Source organism: Coturnix japonica, chromosome 3 (assembly GCF_001577835.2).
Source record: "Coturnix japonica isolate 7356 chromosome 3, Coturnix japonica 2.1, whole genome shotgun sequence".
Lineage (NCBI taxonomy): Eukaryota > Metazoa > Chordata > Aves > Galliformes > Phasianidae > Coturnix > Coturnix japonica.
In genome coordinates, this window is record NC_029518.1 from 41,722,783 (window position 1) to 41,740,183 (window position 17,401).

Here is a 17,401-nt window from a genome sequence, read left to right on the forward strand (position 1 = left end):
GAAAGTTTATGAGTTTTCTTAACCTTCCCAATTAAACATTAAAACTTGCTCGTGGGGAAGAAGGCTTGAATATTTAAGCAGCTAAATACATTGCTGAGCCTATTTAGAGACCTATCATCAAAACCAGGACACACGTTCTACCATTGATGATAGTCTTTGACTTCACAGCCACCTAAGCCTGTCTAATCATAAATCCTTAAATAAAAAAAAAAAAAGTAAAAATAGATGCAGAATATTATTTTTTTATTATTATTATCAAAACCCCATAAAATATTTAACAGGTTTTCTTGGCAGGGTTTTAAAAAGGCTTTCAAGGAGTAAGAAAGTCTCTGATAAAGAGAAACAGAGTTGAAGGTGACAGTATTTGATGATCAGACAGACTGCTTGATTCACGTTAAAGCTACTGAAAGATAAGAAGAGTTATTTCAAGTTGTAGAACTTGTGCACTGTTCATTGTTTCCATGGAACAGAAAAAGCCAACTCATTCATAAGAACCACTTTGTCAAAGGAAGTGTAAACAATGAGGCTGAAAAGGAGGACTTTGGAGTTATGATCTGTCTTAGAAGTACAGAAACATCACCTGGTTTTATTTTCCCTTCAGAAATGTTTTGTGAAGACAGAAATTTTCTTTCAACTTTCATCTAAGATCTCAGGAACTCAGTCTATTTTCTCAGCCTATTTTCTCATTTGAAGTATTTCTGGGTTAATGGTCCTCTGAGAGGATTAGTGAAAGGCACTCCATGCCTTCCATTTCTACCTCTTGCCCCTTAGGAAACATGAGGAACTTTGTCCATCCTTAAGAAGAACAGTAGAATTAAACTACCACTGGATGTGTTGAACCTCAGGACTCTTAACACTCTTTCCCTGCTAACTGCTTGGTCTATTACCTTGTCACAAAACCATGGTGCAGTATGTCTGAACATCTTTGTTTAGGGGAAGACAAAGACTACATTTTAAAAAACATCGACAGCAATAATGGAGGGTCAATGATTCTCTCATCAGATTCCAGTCTTCCACATAATTTAGACCCATCTTCAAATTTTGAAACTTTGTTACTTAAGTATCTGTTTTTCTCTGTTTACTCTCATTAACTTACTGGAATAGATTGCACAGAGAGGTTGTGGATGCTCCATCCCTGTAGGCATTCAAGGCCAGGCTGGATGTGGCCCTGAGCAACCTGGTCTGGTGGTTGGTTATCCTGCACAAAGTAGGGGGGTTGAAATAGATTATCATTGTGGTCCTTTTCAACCCAGGCCATTCTATGATTTGATGACCATGCTGAAAAGACTTGATCTTTGGAAAGCTAGGTTTCTTGTGAAAAGCTCAGTCTTAGCTTTTCAAACACTAGGTCATGTTTAAAAATTCAGGCCATGCATTTTCCTTTGAGAAGACTATTTTGAAAAATGAAACCTTGCTTGGTGAAAGTATTTTACACTTTTCTTTGTACTATTTCTTTTGTTCTTCTAATAACTATTAAGGCCAACTAATTCTCTAATTATGAATGTAACAGATAGCAAGTATATTTTTGCCAAAGCAAAAGTCACTTCTTTGAAAATGTCTGAGTGGAATGAAAAAGCCTATATGGGGAAGTCGCATGCAGTTTCTACTTATCATGTTTCTCCCAGTTTGTCTCTGGGTTCTATACATTCTGACCTGACCTCTGCTAAGAATACCTTTCTTACTCCAGCATCAGCAAAGTGATAACCAAGAGTGAGGAATGTATAATTCATCAAGTGAGGGCAAGCTAGGACTGGGTTTTAAATTGGCTGGTCCCAAGCATGAGAGTGCACACCTAGAGAAATGTTGTCAAGAGCTAGGGCAAGAGGTGTGACAATTAGAGCCATATAACCAGGTGGAGAAGAGGAAGATTAAATTTCAGAGCTTTATTTGGTGGCTGCTTGCTCTTTATGAACCCCAGGTTCCCCTTTGATAGTACGTTTGAAATGTGCACCCAACATACATCACAGGGCAGGGGACAGAACAGGGGAGGTACTGCCACATCACATCCCAAATCCTCGCTAACGCCTACAACACTCCACTAGATATCAAAGTCTTCTTGCCTTATTCATAGGTTCATAAGATAATTCATAGAATTAGAGAGTCATAGAATCATTAAGTTTGTAAAAAACAAACAAACAAAAAAACCTTCAAGATCAATCAATCCAACCATCCACCTTGTCATCAATACTTCCCTCTAAACTATGTTCCTTAGTTCAACATATAAATGTTTCTAGAACGCCTCCAGGGATGGTGACTCCATTGCTTTCTGGGCAGCCCATTCCAGTGCCTCACTGTTCTTTCGGAGAAGAAATTTTTTTAGCATCCAACATGAATCTATCCTTGCACAATTTGAGACAATTCCATTGAGTACTACTGCTAGTTACATGGGCCTCAGATTGCAAAAAACCTTACAGTTTCTCTACTTCAATCTCGTTCCTACAGTAGGATTGACAAGTACCTCAGTTACTCAGAGCTTTCAAACAAGCCCTGAAACTCTAGGACTGGAAAACAGTATGTATACTAGAACTTGTGGTTGAAACAAGAGTCACCTCAGATTTGCACCTTTCTGGTCAGAACAAATATTTAATGTAGTTCTTTCGTATCCTTTGTATATGTCTGTCCACATTGCTTCCTTTTTTGCCTTTGGGTCCAGTCATTCAGAAGTCAAATAGTTCTGAGTTTGCTTTCTGTCTTCTAAAGAACGTTTACATCCAATCTGCTGAAATGAAAGGTAGACTTGACTTGATGGCAAGCAGTTACTGAGTGAAGAGAACACTTGAAATGTTTAATGATATAAATGACAGAGTAATCTGTCTAGAGTTGAAGTGTCATGGTAACAGATACATCATGCAAGTGACAGGAATGTTATTATTGGCCTTGAAACATCCATAGATTCTAGATGTTGGAAATAACTTCTTATTTTATTATTATTCTCCTTTACTAATAATCAGATTAGATGTAAGAAGTGAAGAAGTCCACCCTATTTTTATTTATTTATTTATTTATTTTAAGTTCTATGTTGTCCTGTACATTAGCTAGTGAAGGAATTATTCAGCATGAGAATCATGGTTATGAGATTCCACTTGCATTACAGATTGGCATTTCCTCTATCCCACCACGCCTAGTGGCATTTCCAAGTCAAAAATAAACAGTCAAACAAAAAACCCCTTGGAATGGGAGGTAATACTTTAGAAATAAGTTGAGCTCAACAGTCCAGATAATTTATACTCTCAGGACTCCTGCATGACAGCATACATGCTGGAAAAATTTAAATCTCAGTTGGAACTTCAGAGAACCTTATATATGTAAATTAAAAAGGCTTCCATATTAGCACAGTCTTCCCTAAAGGCAAGCTGCATGAAGGTCTTATGTAAGACCAACTATCTCAAGGATACAGTTGAGACATCTCCTTGACAGACTGACAGCTGAGAGATGCTGAGAAATCACTTAGAGCTAGCTCATTCAGAGTAATAGTATTTAAAGGACAGTTTTCTTTGTGAGCAACTGAATAGCTAGTGTCTGGATTCTATTTATACTATCACACATTTGGTCACAGTTGAGAAGAGAGGCAGACATCCTGAATAGGTCTTGAGTAATAAGGTGGTTTTTGCTCCTCATTTCCCATCATCTCCTGAAACCCTGTTGTGCTTCCCCATCAGTTCCTTAGATAAAATCTACAGGATCTGAAAACCAGAGAGGAGCTTGGAGCTTTGCTGAAAGAGGTAGATAGAAGCTAAAGTGACTGAGCTCAAACTCTTGTAACCTGACAACTATATGCCTATAAAGTGTGTTTGTTGGGCTGCAAGTTCTTATCCCATGTTAAATGTAATGTAATGGGATAACTTCAGGAAAGCTCCATGATAACATGTATAAAGAAATCTAGGAAACAAGCACTGAATAAACACTGAGTATTTCTTTTGCTTTTTTCTACCTTTTCTAAAAGTCCCCCTGCAGACCTAAGATGAGTGACCATATGTGACATATGTTATGATGGGCAAACCTTTAAAATAGGTAGTTGACATCTCTTAAATGGATGCATACAACACTGGTATTATAGTAGTAACTATACAGCTCACGTGTTCGACCAAAAGAGAGCAAGTTAACTCTTAAATGCAGAGCAAGATGGCATAACTATAGCTGGATAAATTCTTATGTTTGCTACTTATTGATTACAACAAATACTTTAAGTGTTTCTTTTTCATTTAATTTTAAATATATCTTTCACATGCATCAAACTCTTTCTATTTTATACTGCCCTAATTTGTATCTTCCAAAACTGACTCAAACACAGCAAGCTGCAACAGCTAGGCTTACAAGAAAAACTGTTTCTGGGGACTTCCTCCTTTTCAAGCCATAGAATTTGCTCCTGAAAATTACATTCGCTAAAGGCGCAAAACCAATGCACATTACTCTATTTAGATCAACAACAGTTTTAGAACTAATGTACTGTGCAAAAGTGGGGGTAAAAAACAAGCTTTTTAACTAAATGGTGACAATTCCTTCACATTTAGTATTTGTACTCACATCTCATACAGACATTTCTGATCTTATATTTATTTACTGTATAAAGAACAGCAATTTGGAACATGTTTTACAGGTTTCCGAACTTTATTAGCTATAATTATTTTCTGTCTCTCTTAAAGCTGGTTCTATGCACATGAATTATCCATGCACATGAATTATCCTCCCCTCTTTCTAACTGTTCTCTTTTGTTTTGAAATTACACTGTATTCATGCAAGAAGCATCATAAACAGACAGAAGTAACTTAAATGAAGTCAAGACAATATACAGAAATATAAAATGTGAGGGATAGAACAATGTCAAAGTGCCCTGTAAATCTGTGTAGATTATCTGTCACAGACCTGTAAAGCCACTGAAGCCATAAGATATACTTTCTGGATTGTAATTTGATTAAAGCCCTGATGGAAGAAATCTGCTCTCAGATCTGAGCAACAGCCTTTTCTGTGCTGGTGTAGTGTGGTCTCTGCACACGTAGTCCAACTGCTGACCCTCACTTTGAGTGCTATGCATTGAGCTTGAGAGATACGGTGGCTTTGCTAGAGAGATGTGGGTGCAAACATTCATCCGTACAGTAACAGTGCAGGGAGTGCTGCATTCAGTTCCTGCTAGAGCATGACAGCCTGGAAGGGCAGGGATATGCTTTGATATATGTATCACCATGACAGAGTAACCTGCTAATAGCATTTCCTTGAAAATGTTGCTTATATCCGTGTGTGTTTCTTTCTGTAGCGTGATTGTAAGGATACAGGCCATTTTTCAGAACAATGTCTGAAAAGTTTTATGCAAAGAACTCATCTAATTCCATATTTAGAATCCCTTGCTGTAAAGGATAATTATACTAAGAGGTCTAACATACCCTGACTCTAACTGTCTTGAAGTTGTTTGTGCTGTTCAGTGTGAAGATTTCATTAAAAATACTTTTTTAGCAATAGTAGCAGTTGCTTATTAGCAGAAAAATACTGGGAAATAACTGCTGACCTTTGGGATCAGCTTCATTTCTTTTACAGCATAATCCTTAATCTTAAGCAAGAAAAAAGCCCTTTCTCAAATTTATCTCTGTGACTGAAAAGCATTTCTGTGAGTGAGAGCCAGTAGATCTAGTCTCAAACCCTTTGAAAGAGCTGATCTGACTTGGCACTCTGCTTTTTTGTCATCTTAGCAGAGACTGTAATTGCAAGCAAAGCCTTTCTGGGACCATCTGACTTCTCTGAGTGAGGAAAATAGCCAAATCTATTTTATTGAAAGCAGAATGATATCCTTTGGAGATTACTGAACAATATCATGTTTTTGACATTTAGCTCTTCTCTTTTTTTAATCTTGGAAAGTAGCAACAACTGCAAACAAATCCAAATACCAGGAAAGGCTTTTTTTCCATGAGGGATTGTAGAGTTTTCTTGCTGCACACATCTTGGTTTTGCATACTAATCTCCATTACAAAGCGTGCTTGACTCTCCTCCCACTAATGTCAGTGACAAAACTCCCACAGATTTTACGCTGAAACAGCATCAAACCCTATTTTGCTGTTAGTTTGGAAGAAAATACATACTTTGGTATGTCTCATAACATTTCTTGCCCCCTTTCATTCAGGGCCTCTTTATAGAGGCATGAAGACCTTGCAGATTCTTAATTTATGATATCCCTCTTACTGTCACAGCAATAAATTACAATGTCATAGTCCAAAGGATGGTATTGTTACAACTTAGAAACAGTCCTTGTGAAAGAATACGGCTAAATTTCACTGAAGGTATATGACAGGTCATGAGAAATGGCATGAAGATAGTACATGTCTGAACATCCGTCTTTGCATTTGTTTTCTGCTCCTCCTTTAGTCTTCAGAAACCACTGAATTATTGTTCGATGCCAAATACTTCCCCGGGGAAAATGTTCCAAATGCTGTGCCTGAGGAGCCAGAATCCAGCACAGCTCAAATCTGTTACCTAAATGTCAAAATGCATCTCCCATTGTAGCCTGTCATTCATCATGGTTCCTGCAGGGAATCTAGCTTCAACTTTAAGTACCAGAAGGAACATCTGTAAGTGCTCCATCACAGTAAAAGGCACCAGCCTATAATTCACATTTGCAAGGCAAGCAATGTGCAGAATGATTCCTGTACCCTTTGCTGTGCTCACTATACTTCAAAAATTCATATGTAGCTCAAAGGAGATAAATGCATAGACAAAGTATAGGTGCAAATTATGGTAGCTTAATGTTTCTTCTGGAAAACTGTTTCACAGGAACTTCTAAACAATGCCTTTGTTTCATTCTCAAACTAGACTCCCAAGTGAAACCCTCATTATATTACGAGTTCTATTAGCCTAATGAGTGTGAATGCTACACTCAAGTTTTTCCATACAGACAATTCTTGAAAGGTGGTTAGCGTGAGGAGAATAGATTTTCCTGATTAACCCTAACTGGGAATACTGATTGTACGTGCCTTGATTTAGCAGCATCAGTGAAAGGTCAACAGTGATCATGGTTGTATTTTGAGCAGTGCTTGGAGAATGATGTTTGCTTACTCAGTTTCATTGTTTTTATGCTAGAATAAAACTGACTTTTAAAAATTACATTGATATAGTCTAATTAATTTAATCTATATTTATTTAATCTAACTTAATCAAATTTGATAAAAAATTAGATTAAGCATACAGACAATCTTGACAAAAGTGTTCATGCAGAAAGTCAATGAAGTCAATGAACATCTGCTCCAGAAAAATTTGTTGGGTAGATAACCTATTTGATACGGACAAGTGACTACAGAGTGACTGAGCAGCTGCAGCACGCTACCTCTGCAGTCATTGATTTGCACACACATTAACACTAAACCTGCTGCAGAATGAAATGTGTTATCGTAGCCCACGTTAAAGGTGTTGTAAGGTCATACATTTTAGCTGCAGTCAGGGTAGTGGGGAGATGGTAAGATGTGAGTACTGTCTAGTAACGTGATTGGGCCTAAGATTAACTCAGTGCTGGTAATGATTATTAGAAATTGTCTGGCAACCACCCTTGCATTTGCAGAACTGTTGCAGTTTTTGTATTTGCCTTCATTTTTCCTGGAACTGAAAGGAAGTGTGAATGGACAACCATAACCACACAGAGGATGGTCTCTGAAATGAAGTAAATGGGAATTAAACTGTGGTTCCCTAAACTTTCTGATGGAGAAGTGTCCTGGTTTTGGCTGGAATGGAATTAGCTTTTTCCACAAAGTCTGGTATAGCTCAATGTTTTGGATTTAGGAGGTAAGAAATGTTGATATCACACCAATGTTTTGGTTGTGGCTGAGCAGTGTTGCAAAGAGCCAAGGACTTTTCAGCTTCTTGTGCTACGTTGCAATGAGGTGCTGGGAGGGAACAGAACTAGGACAGCTCACCTAAGGAGATGACCCATACCATATGGCATCATGCTGGGCATTAAAACTGAGGAGAATTGGCTGGGGAGCTGCTGCTGCTTGGGAACTGACTTGGTACTTGTCAGCAAATGGTGTGAGCAATCATGTTGTGCATCACTTGTTTTGTGTAAATAATAATAATAATAACACAGTTATATAATGTATAATCATTCATTGTTATTGTTATTATTAACTCTTCCTTTTCTGGTTTATTAAGTGGTATTTAACAGGAATTTTACATTTTTCCTTTCTTTTCTTACTGTTTTTCTCCCCAGCTCACTTCAGGCAGGGCAATGTGGTGCTTAGCTGTCTGCTGGGTAAAACTCAGCAAGAAGAATTTTCTGTTTTGATTGGGTATTTTTGTTTTTGAATAATCCCTTTCCTCCAACTGCTTAAATCTCAGAGTATACATAGCTGGCCTTGGATGATATTGTTGGAATAAACATACTCCCATCTACGTGGGCAGAAATTCCCTACTGCTGTTTTGATTGATATGCGAAGCCTTCAGTTAAAGCATTTCCTCAAAACTCTAGGAAAAAAAAATACCTTTTTGTTTCAAGATTAACTTTTTCATAGCAGATCAAAAGACATTCTTTAAGCCTTGTAGTCTGAGTGAGAATTTTAGCAGCTAGGCTGATGGATTTAGCAAAATAAACAAAAGCACAACAGGATGCTATTTAGCAAGAGATTGTAAATAATAATAACAGTCATCAGTAGCTAACCTTTAATTTCCTTAGAGATGGCTTCCACTCTAACTGGGTAAAAATGTTCTACTTTTAGCCTCTGTCTTGTCCAAGTGTTCTGAAAGATGGGCTAGAGAGATTTTAGCCCTGTCAGCATTAGTTTTGTTTCAGGGCTGTCCGTGCAGGAGTTAGAATGGGGTTCCATAAAGCAATGGGTTCATATGAGGTCAGTGGCATCAAGGCAGGAAGAGATGCACTGCCTTACTGAGGAGTTACTGACAAAGGCTAGATTTTATTCTAATGAGGTCAATCACCTCAGGGTCCCACTACATTCAGTGAATAGAAATTAACTACAGTGGTAGACAATTTAAAGCGGTTAAATTACTCTCTGTCTCACATCTCTACCTCTTGCATGTATCCCATACTGCCCCATCACTGCTCTCTCAGTGTGTGCTTGGGAGCAATGTGTGATGTTTTCCAAACCATGGTGGAATGCTTTGTATACAAAGTGAGCACAGCACTACTGGCTACATATTCAGCAGCTTAAGAGAAAAGGAGTAGGTGGGGGCTCATGAATTAAAAAAAATATAGGGTCATTTTTGTACTGCTTGGAGAACCCTGGAGGGAAGAAGATGGGATTCTCTGTTTGCACATCTTAATAAGCAGCAGATTTGCAAAGGACTTGGATATGGCTACTCTTTTCAGTGCAGTAACTTTGAAAGACAGCCAACTCATCCACGGAGATAAAAGCAGAGGAGTCAAGGGAGGGTGCTGCTGTGTTCAGGCTAAATTAAACTTCTGAGAAAGAAATGAGCCCTGGTGGAACTTGGTTCTAATGTAGTTATGCTTCCAATCCAAGCCTGAGCTGGTCTCTCTGCAAAGCACTTCACTGAACATGCACTTATTAATCTTTAGAAGAGTCTTAAATGTGGAGTTTGCTCAACGAACTGGAATTAATTAGGATAGCAGATAACAAGAAGATGCATCTCTTTTGATAGAAAAAGAGGATGATTTTCTGACTGATGCTGCATTAGGTACACCTTAAAGCTTTTTCTATGTATCCTACACCCAGCTGATCTCATTCTTGAGTGCTGTCTGATGTCTCCATACTAGTCATTTATACTAGTCCCCGTACTAGTCATAGATGGGGTTCCCAAATTCGTATTTCTTTGCCAACAACTGATAAAGTTCTCTGAGATCACTGCTGTGTATAGGCAGCTAGTAACGCTTACATGAAGTGAACTTAAATGCATGAAATAGAGCAGGTTATATAAAAAAATACAGATAGGGAACAGATATTTTAACCCAGTCTTGAGTTTCTGTTGCAAGTGAATTGTGAAAATATAAGACAGCAAACACAAGCTGTGGTATAGATTTAGATGACTAGAGAACATCGAATTATTTTGCTCAGATTTTAGCTTGCTTTAAAGTTCACTGGTATAATTATAGGCAATGAGAAGATAAGGCTTTTGTATCAGGATGTTAGGAGATGTTGTTTGAAAAAAAAAAAAAAGGGTAATCCTTCAATGAAGATTTACTTTACAATTTGGGACAGACTCTGTGTGTATGTAGAGTTAGAATTTGCATTAGGATTTATCTCTCCCTGCAGAACATGTCACCCTTGTAATTATTCATTTCTCCAAAGCTCCATTAAATTAAACAGTTTATATGAATTGTTTGCTATATAATATGAAAAGTGCTTGAAATTTGAAGGAAATTAGTTTGCAAATACAGAAAAATTGAAAGACAAAAAAGTTTTAGTTAAAAGATTGCTACCTGAAAAGATGAGCTCTTATACCTGCCACCAACATAAGAAACACAAAGAGTAATTACTTATGAAAGAGTTGGAGTGTTGACAAACATGTTTTCCACTCTTAAATGGTCATAAAGGGTTACTTTACTCACCACAGAGGGAGGAATATGCTTTTAAACACTTCTTAGCACACACAAGTTGTTTCTCTTGTTCTATCAACACTACAGGATTTCAGGAAACAAATATCAATTTCTTAATATGTAATTTAGTACTGTGATTCACTTTTTTTTTTTTTTTTTTTAAACTGCTTTTTCAGAAACAAATAGATCATCTATGCAGATTATTATGTGATTATCTGTCTCTGTTTGAGAAACATTTTCTAGTTTTTAAGGACTCTCATGTCCACACATCTCAGGAACTTGTGATTGTTATGATATTATCCTTCCCTTGGTACATGGTGGAAATGTGGCAGCTAGGGTTCAATGAACTTCTTTAAAACCAGTTGATGTGGACTATTCAGCCGTTGGCAAAAACATTTCTTTAGGCACAGCAGTCGTTTACAGTGTAACTACCGCATAAGTCAGTTTTGTGTGCCTGTCACTCTGACCCCAGCTAAGAAATTGAATTCAAAGTTGCACCGCAGTTTTGGTAACAGTCTTTCTTTTAATCCTGAACTGGTTTGAAACATAACTTTAACGGTGGGCTGTAAAGTAGTTGTCCCCATAGAAAAGGCTCATCCACACTGGTAGAGAAAGCAATTCCAGAGCATAATGACAATCTTGAGAACATATGTAAACTCAGGAGTCAATTCTTCACTAATGTAACAAAAAGACTGCTGTCTCTGGAGCTCTTGTTCCCCAAGGCTCTTGTTTCCCAAATGAGTTTGCTTTTATGATACCTATGGGAAGCTTTCTGTTCTATTCATTTGTTTGTTTTTCAAATTGGCTGTTCTGTGAATTCTAAGTTGTATTTATAACATACACTGCTCACCTCTAAAGTTACCTACAGAGAGTATGATTCAACTCCCTTTGGCTGAGGCATTTCATGTAATTAGCTACACCTTCTCCAGCTGTTCAGCTCAGCTGTGTGCCTTACAATGAAAGTCCTGTAACCACTTATTTCCCCCTCAAGTAGGATTGTTGCAGCATGCAGGAAGAGAAGGGTGCCTTGAGCTGATCTGGGGCCTTCGCTGACTCCTGAATACATCCAGTCAACACTGTAAGTGTGTATTTATTTTATGAGATATATGTTTAAATGAGCAGAATGATTCAGATTTTTCAGAAGATATGAATACCTACTGCTAGATGAGAAAGTTGTGGTCTTATGTTGGGCTAAACAATGATGTCTGAAAACAATCTGCCTGTGTAAAATTTTGCAAGGATTTTATTTGTTTGTCTTTGCCTTTAGTGTCCCATTTTATCCTTTAAGTAGCCTTCCTCTGGCTTTGATATGATATTTACTTCCAAGGCACTGTTCTAAACTCTTTCATATTCTCTTCATGTGTTTCAGCTGGTTAATTAATCAAATAAATACTGGTATGGAATTGTTCTTTGCTATGCCTTCCTATGACACAGAGCTGGTAATTAATGTCAGAACAAAATCTTCAATATGCTCAAGTATGCTTTAGTATTCACCCATATCACTTATGATACTGGTAGGAAAAAGACTTACTTAAGAAAAATAGGTTATTCTGCTTCTTGTGAACATAGTTTGTATACAGTACCATAGATTCTCTAACACTTGAAGTTTATGTTTATTATTAATTTGAAAACTCTACAAAGACTAATTTGAAGTCTCTACAAAGCTAAAAGTAGAGGAACCTGAGTAATGAGAAGTATTTCCTAAAAGACCATACCTCCCAACAAAGTTTTGTTCTTAAATATAAAGTATCTTTGCTGCAAAAGACCTCGATGTAAATGGACAGAAAAATGAGCAGCTGCTGATGAACACTTAAGGTAATGGAATTTTGAATAATGTTGTGAAAGAGCAGGACTTTGAACAGATAATGTGCATAGTATTTAGCTCCTCTTGTTTACATCAGTGTTGATTATTACCCTTACATTTTAGGAAATGATAGTCAACATCCATCACTGCTGCTCCTTGTTTTATTGGATGTTCCTCCAACATAATAATTTTTCATCAAGCTACTGCTCATTCCTGTGATTATTCCCTTTTCAGTTTTCAGTGACATGCACTTAGCTTTGCTTATGCTTCTATGTTTCCTTTACTTCTTGGACCACATTAAACAAAAAGCTCTCTCAATTTGAGATTAACTAGAATTTCTTTGCTTCAGCAGAGGTGCTGTTTTTCTTTCAGATATGTCATAGTAAACAATTGTGATAGAGATATTCCAAACACTCTAGAGCTTACAATTTTATTTTTTTTTCTGTGTAACAGCAGTAAGACATTTAGTGCTGTGTAAACATAAGAAACTGATCTATAGAGTCTAAGAGAGAACAGGAAGATTGTGAAGGACAGTATTAATTACACTATATAAACTCAAATGCTAATATTTTAGGCATATTTCAAGTTGTCTTTAATGTTGCAGAAGCAGTAGTGAAGAATAGCTGTAAGAATGTATCACTGAAATGCAACAGATCTTAGGCTGCTTCTGGATCCTCTTGTAATTTTGATGCCTCAGACTTCTGCATCAAAGTTCCATTAACAACAAGAGTTAGAAAAAAAATATGTTTCTTTCAGATGCACTTATGACATTAAGACTTGTGTTCTGTTGACTTTTAACATGCAACAGTCAAGACTAATTCTCCCCATTACAGCATTCTGAACAAAATGATTTCCAGATCCACCACAGCAAACTGATAACTATAATGATCATTTAGTATGTACTGCCTAATTCAATTTTTAAATGCTGTCTTTTTGGTTCTGCCAGATGGGTACTCACCTTATTCAGAAGTTAGGTCACCCTCAGTCACTAATTCCCAAAACTCACAGCTATTTAAAAAAAAAAAATAATAATAATAAATAAATCTTCCTCTTTAGAGGCTCATTAATATAATTTATGTATTATTTTTGAGCACTAGGCCCTTTTTGGCATGGCAGTAGAAGGAGATGATTAAAGCACACATACTTTCAACAAACATTCCACTGCAGCTCAGCCAGAAACTATATATGTGGACAAGATTTTCTATTTGAAGTTCTGTGGTTTTTGCAGTGTGGAATGTCAGAGCTGTTAACTGCCAAGATCTCTTAAATATTTTACAATATAACCATATGTAATATTCACTGATGTAAATTTCAGCAGTAACAGTGATCACTATACACCTAGAGTAGGAGAGTCTGTGTTATTTTGTGTTATTTGCTATTTTTACATGATGTGTATGTAAAAGGAAATCCACAAAAATTACACTTTTTTGGTCCAGTTTTCATGTAAACATAAGCTGAACTACACAGTCTAATAGAGAACAAGAAAACTGTGACTAGTATTAATTCCACTATATAAACTTTAATACTGCAACAATATGAAGCACTCCTTCACCTTATTCTTCCATCTAGCAGTAGTGACATCATGCACCATAAATCAGGCTTAGTGGCTCATGAATTAGCAGCCCTCCAAGCATATACTGACATGATAATTAAATGGTCCAGAGAAAACCGCTTTTAGCCCTGCACCAGAAGAGAAGGAGAGGAACACAAAGAATTGATGAATCCTTTGAAGAACATCTTGTTGGCTCAGAGTGCCTCCTATCAACATCTTAGTACTTCCTGGATTTCTTGTTGTTACTACTAAGTAGCACAATTGTTGCTGACTGTACTCTTAATCCTCAATTTCCCCCTCCAAAAAGTGCAACTTTCTAAGAATCTGTCCTTTGTTATTGTTGCTCTCCTAAAGAGTATTACAGCAACAAAAGTAAACAAAGCTATGGAGAGAGCTAAGAAAGTTATTTAAATTATGCTTGATGTACTGGTTTTGAATAGAGACTATGCTGAAACTAGGTTGTGAGAAATTACAGTTCTAGCAAATGTGGGAGGTTTTGAAGTGGGTTGTTATTTAAGATTTTCTGACAAAATTGATTGCTAGCTACATGAGAACCCCCTCATTACTACATCACTCAAAATATGAGTGAAACATATGAATGAATGCACAGCAGAGCCATGTTTAAAAGGCTGAGAACTTAAGTGTAAATGTTACAACACAGACATGTAGGAAGATAGAAAGGGCCCTAATCCTCTCCCTTTGATATCACGAAAATATCAAGGTTGGAAAAGACATGGAAGATCATCCAGTCCAACCATCACCAATACTTCCCAGTTAAATCATATCCCCCAGCACAACATCCAAATGTTTCTTGAACACCTCCATGGTCAGTGACTCCACCACCTCCCTGGGCAGTGCATTCCAGTGCCTAAAAAAAGAAAATAAAATAGACCTGTGGTGTCATTTCGTAAGTTAGGTAAAGGAAGTGACATAATAAATATTCATGCTCATCCTCCTTTAGTGATGTTGTTTTTCATTTTGATTGGTGATTTTAAAAGGCACATATCTTATTTCTTAACTTTTGGAAGGTTTTTTATTATACTGCTCCTACAAGTATGTAAAAACATCTCAAGATAAACCAGTATATACACAGAATCTAGAATTTTATCAAGTGAAATGATGCTGGTGCTCTAGAGAGACGAAAATGTTTTACTGAGCAATAAACAGCCTGAGGATTTTTATTAGTGACAGACTTGTTAATACGTGAAATGCCTCATAACTTTTCTCCAGGATGTTTAAGCTAATAAGCTGCTAAGAATAAGATACTAATTTTCCTTTCAATAATCACTAGCACCATTCCATTGACTTTGCTGATATATGTCTGCCTTATACCAATGCAGTTAAAGTACTGAGCCTTAAGTCCACACATAGGTGTGGGCAGCAGGTCTTCAGGGTGAGGTGGAAGTAATACTCTTGTCTAAGCCTAGTTTTTGGATGACTGATAAGACTAACAATATCACCATAACAAAAATGAATTATAAATAGTAACTTCTCAACAATTTTGCATTCATGTTTCTTCAAACTGACAATTGACAAATGCTCCTCAATTAAAATAAAAAGCAGAAAGAAAGACAATTATTTAGTTAAGATACAACATCTGTATTTGTCTTTCCTTTCGTTCTAAGCATGGCAGCAAAGATCAGTGGGACTGCACGGTGCCAGGACAAGAGGCAATGGGCACACTGGAACACAGGAGGTTTCTTCTGAACACCAAGCCGTGCTTCTTACTTCTGTGCTGTGTGGGTAACAGAGTGCTGGCACAGGCTGCCAGAGAGACTGCGGAGTCTTCTTCATGAAGATCTTCAGCAGCCACCTGGACTCAGGCCTGGGCACCCTGCTTTTCAGGGAGCTGGACAAGATAACCTCCAAAGGTCCTTTCTGTGTCAACCACTCTATAATTCTGTGGCATTCCAAATGGTGGTTGGTTTTGCCTGTTGTTTTAACTCAGGAAGGGAAAATCTGCACAAGGGCATTTTTCATTTTGTAGTTAAAATGAAAGACATAAGATAAAATAAGCATAGAGTTGCTTGAAAGATAAAGAAAAAAAAAGACAATTCTTTCAAGCTATTAAACAAAAAATAAATCACTGCATCTGAAATTCAGATGAATCGTCTAAAGGTGCTTGCTAAAGTTGCATACAAGTTCTCTAAGTGTAACCTGGAATCTGAAACACAGATCATAACTATTTGATTTGGTAAATGTGTGACTGCACATCTGAGGTTGCCAGACTGTTGCAAAGTCACCAACCCTGAGGCCTGATGTGCCTGTAGTGCTTTAGGAAAATGAAGTTATCTGGTTAACTGAGTACAGAACTACAGAATGGTCATGGAATTGTTAATGTGTTGATGTTTGATCATCTAGCACAAGACTTTGCTTAAATAAGTGCTAAGTTCAAACCAGAGCCAAGGTTTTTTTTTTTGTTATTGTTGTTTTTTAAAGAATTTGACATACCTGATGGGTGGGGGAAAATCTGCTGATGTAGTGTATCAAGACTTCATCAGAGTTTTTGATGCTGTCTCCAACAGTGTTCTACTGGAGAAGCTGGCAGCTAATGGCTTGGACAGGTACACTCTTTGCTGTGTGAAGAACTGGTTGGGTGGCTGGGCTCAGAGTGTGGTGGTGAATGGAGTTAAATTCAGCTGGTGACCAGTCATAAGTAGTGTACCCCAGGGGTTGGTACTGGGGCCTGTCCTGTTCAGTATCTTCCTTTATTGATGAATTGGACAAGGGGATTGAGTGCACCCTCAGTAAGTTTGCAGATGACACCAAGTTGGGAGGAATGTCAATCTGCCTAGGGGTAGGAAAGTGCTACAAAGGGATTGGGGGATACTGGATGAAGTTCAACAAGACCATGTGCTGGTTCCTGCACTTTGGCCACAACAACCCTAGATGGTGATACAGGCTTGGGGGCAGAGTGGCTGGAAGACTGTAGAGAAAACAGATCTGGGGGTATTGGTCAACACTTGACTGAAAAAGAGCCCGAAGTGTGCCCAGGTAGCCAAGAAGGCCAATGGCATCCTGGTTTGTGTAAGAAATAGTGTAGCCATTGGGAGCAGGGAGGTGATCATACCTCTGTACTCAGCCCTAGTGAGGCAGCACCTCAAGTAATTTGTTCAGTTTTAGGTCCCTTACTACAAGAAGTTGTAGCCCTGAAGTGTGTTCAGAGAAGGGCAAGGAAAGTGGTGAGGGGTCTGGAGCACAGGTCTTAGGAGGAGCAGCTGAGGGGATCAGGGATTGTTTAGTCTAGAAAAGACGAGGCTCAGGGGGTGATATTGTTGCTCTCTACAACCACCTGAAGGGAGGTTGTGTTAAGATGGAAGTTGGCTTCTTCTCCCATGCAACTAATGACAGGACTACAGAGAATGGGCTCAAGTTGTGCCAGGGGAGATTCAAGTTAGTTGTTAGAGGAAAAAAACCTTTGAGAGTGGTCAGGTGCTGGAATATGCTGCCCAGGGAAGTGGTGGAATCACTGTCCCTAGAGGCACTCAAGAAATGTTTAGATTTTGCACTGAGGGATATAGCTAAATGAGAAATATTGGTGATATCAGGATATTGGTGATGG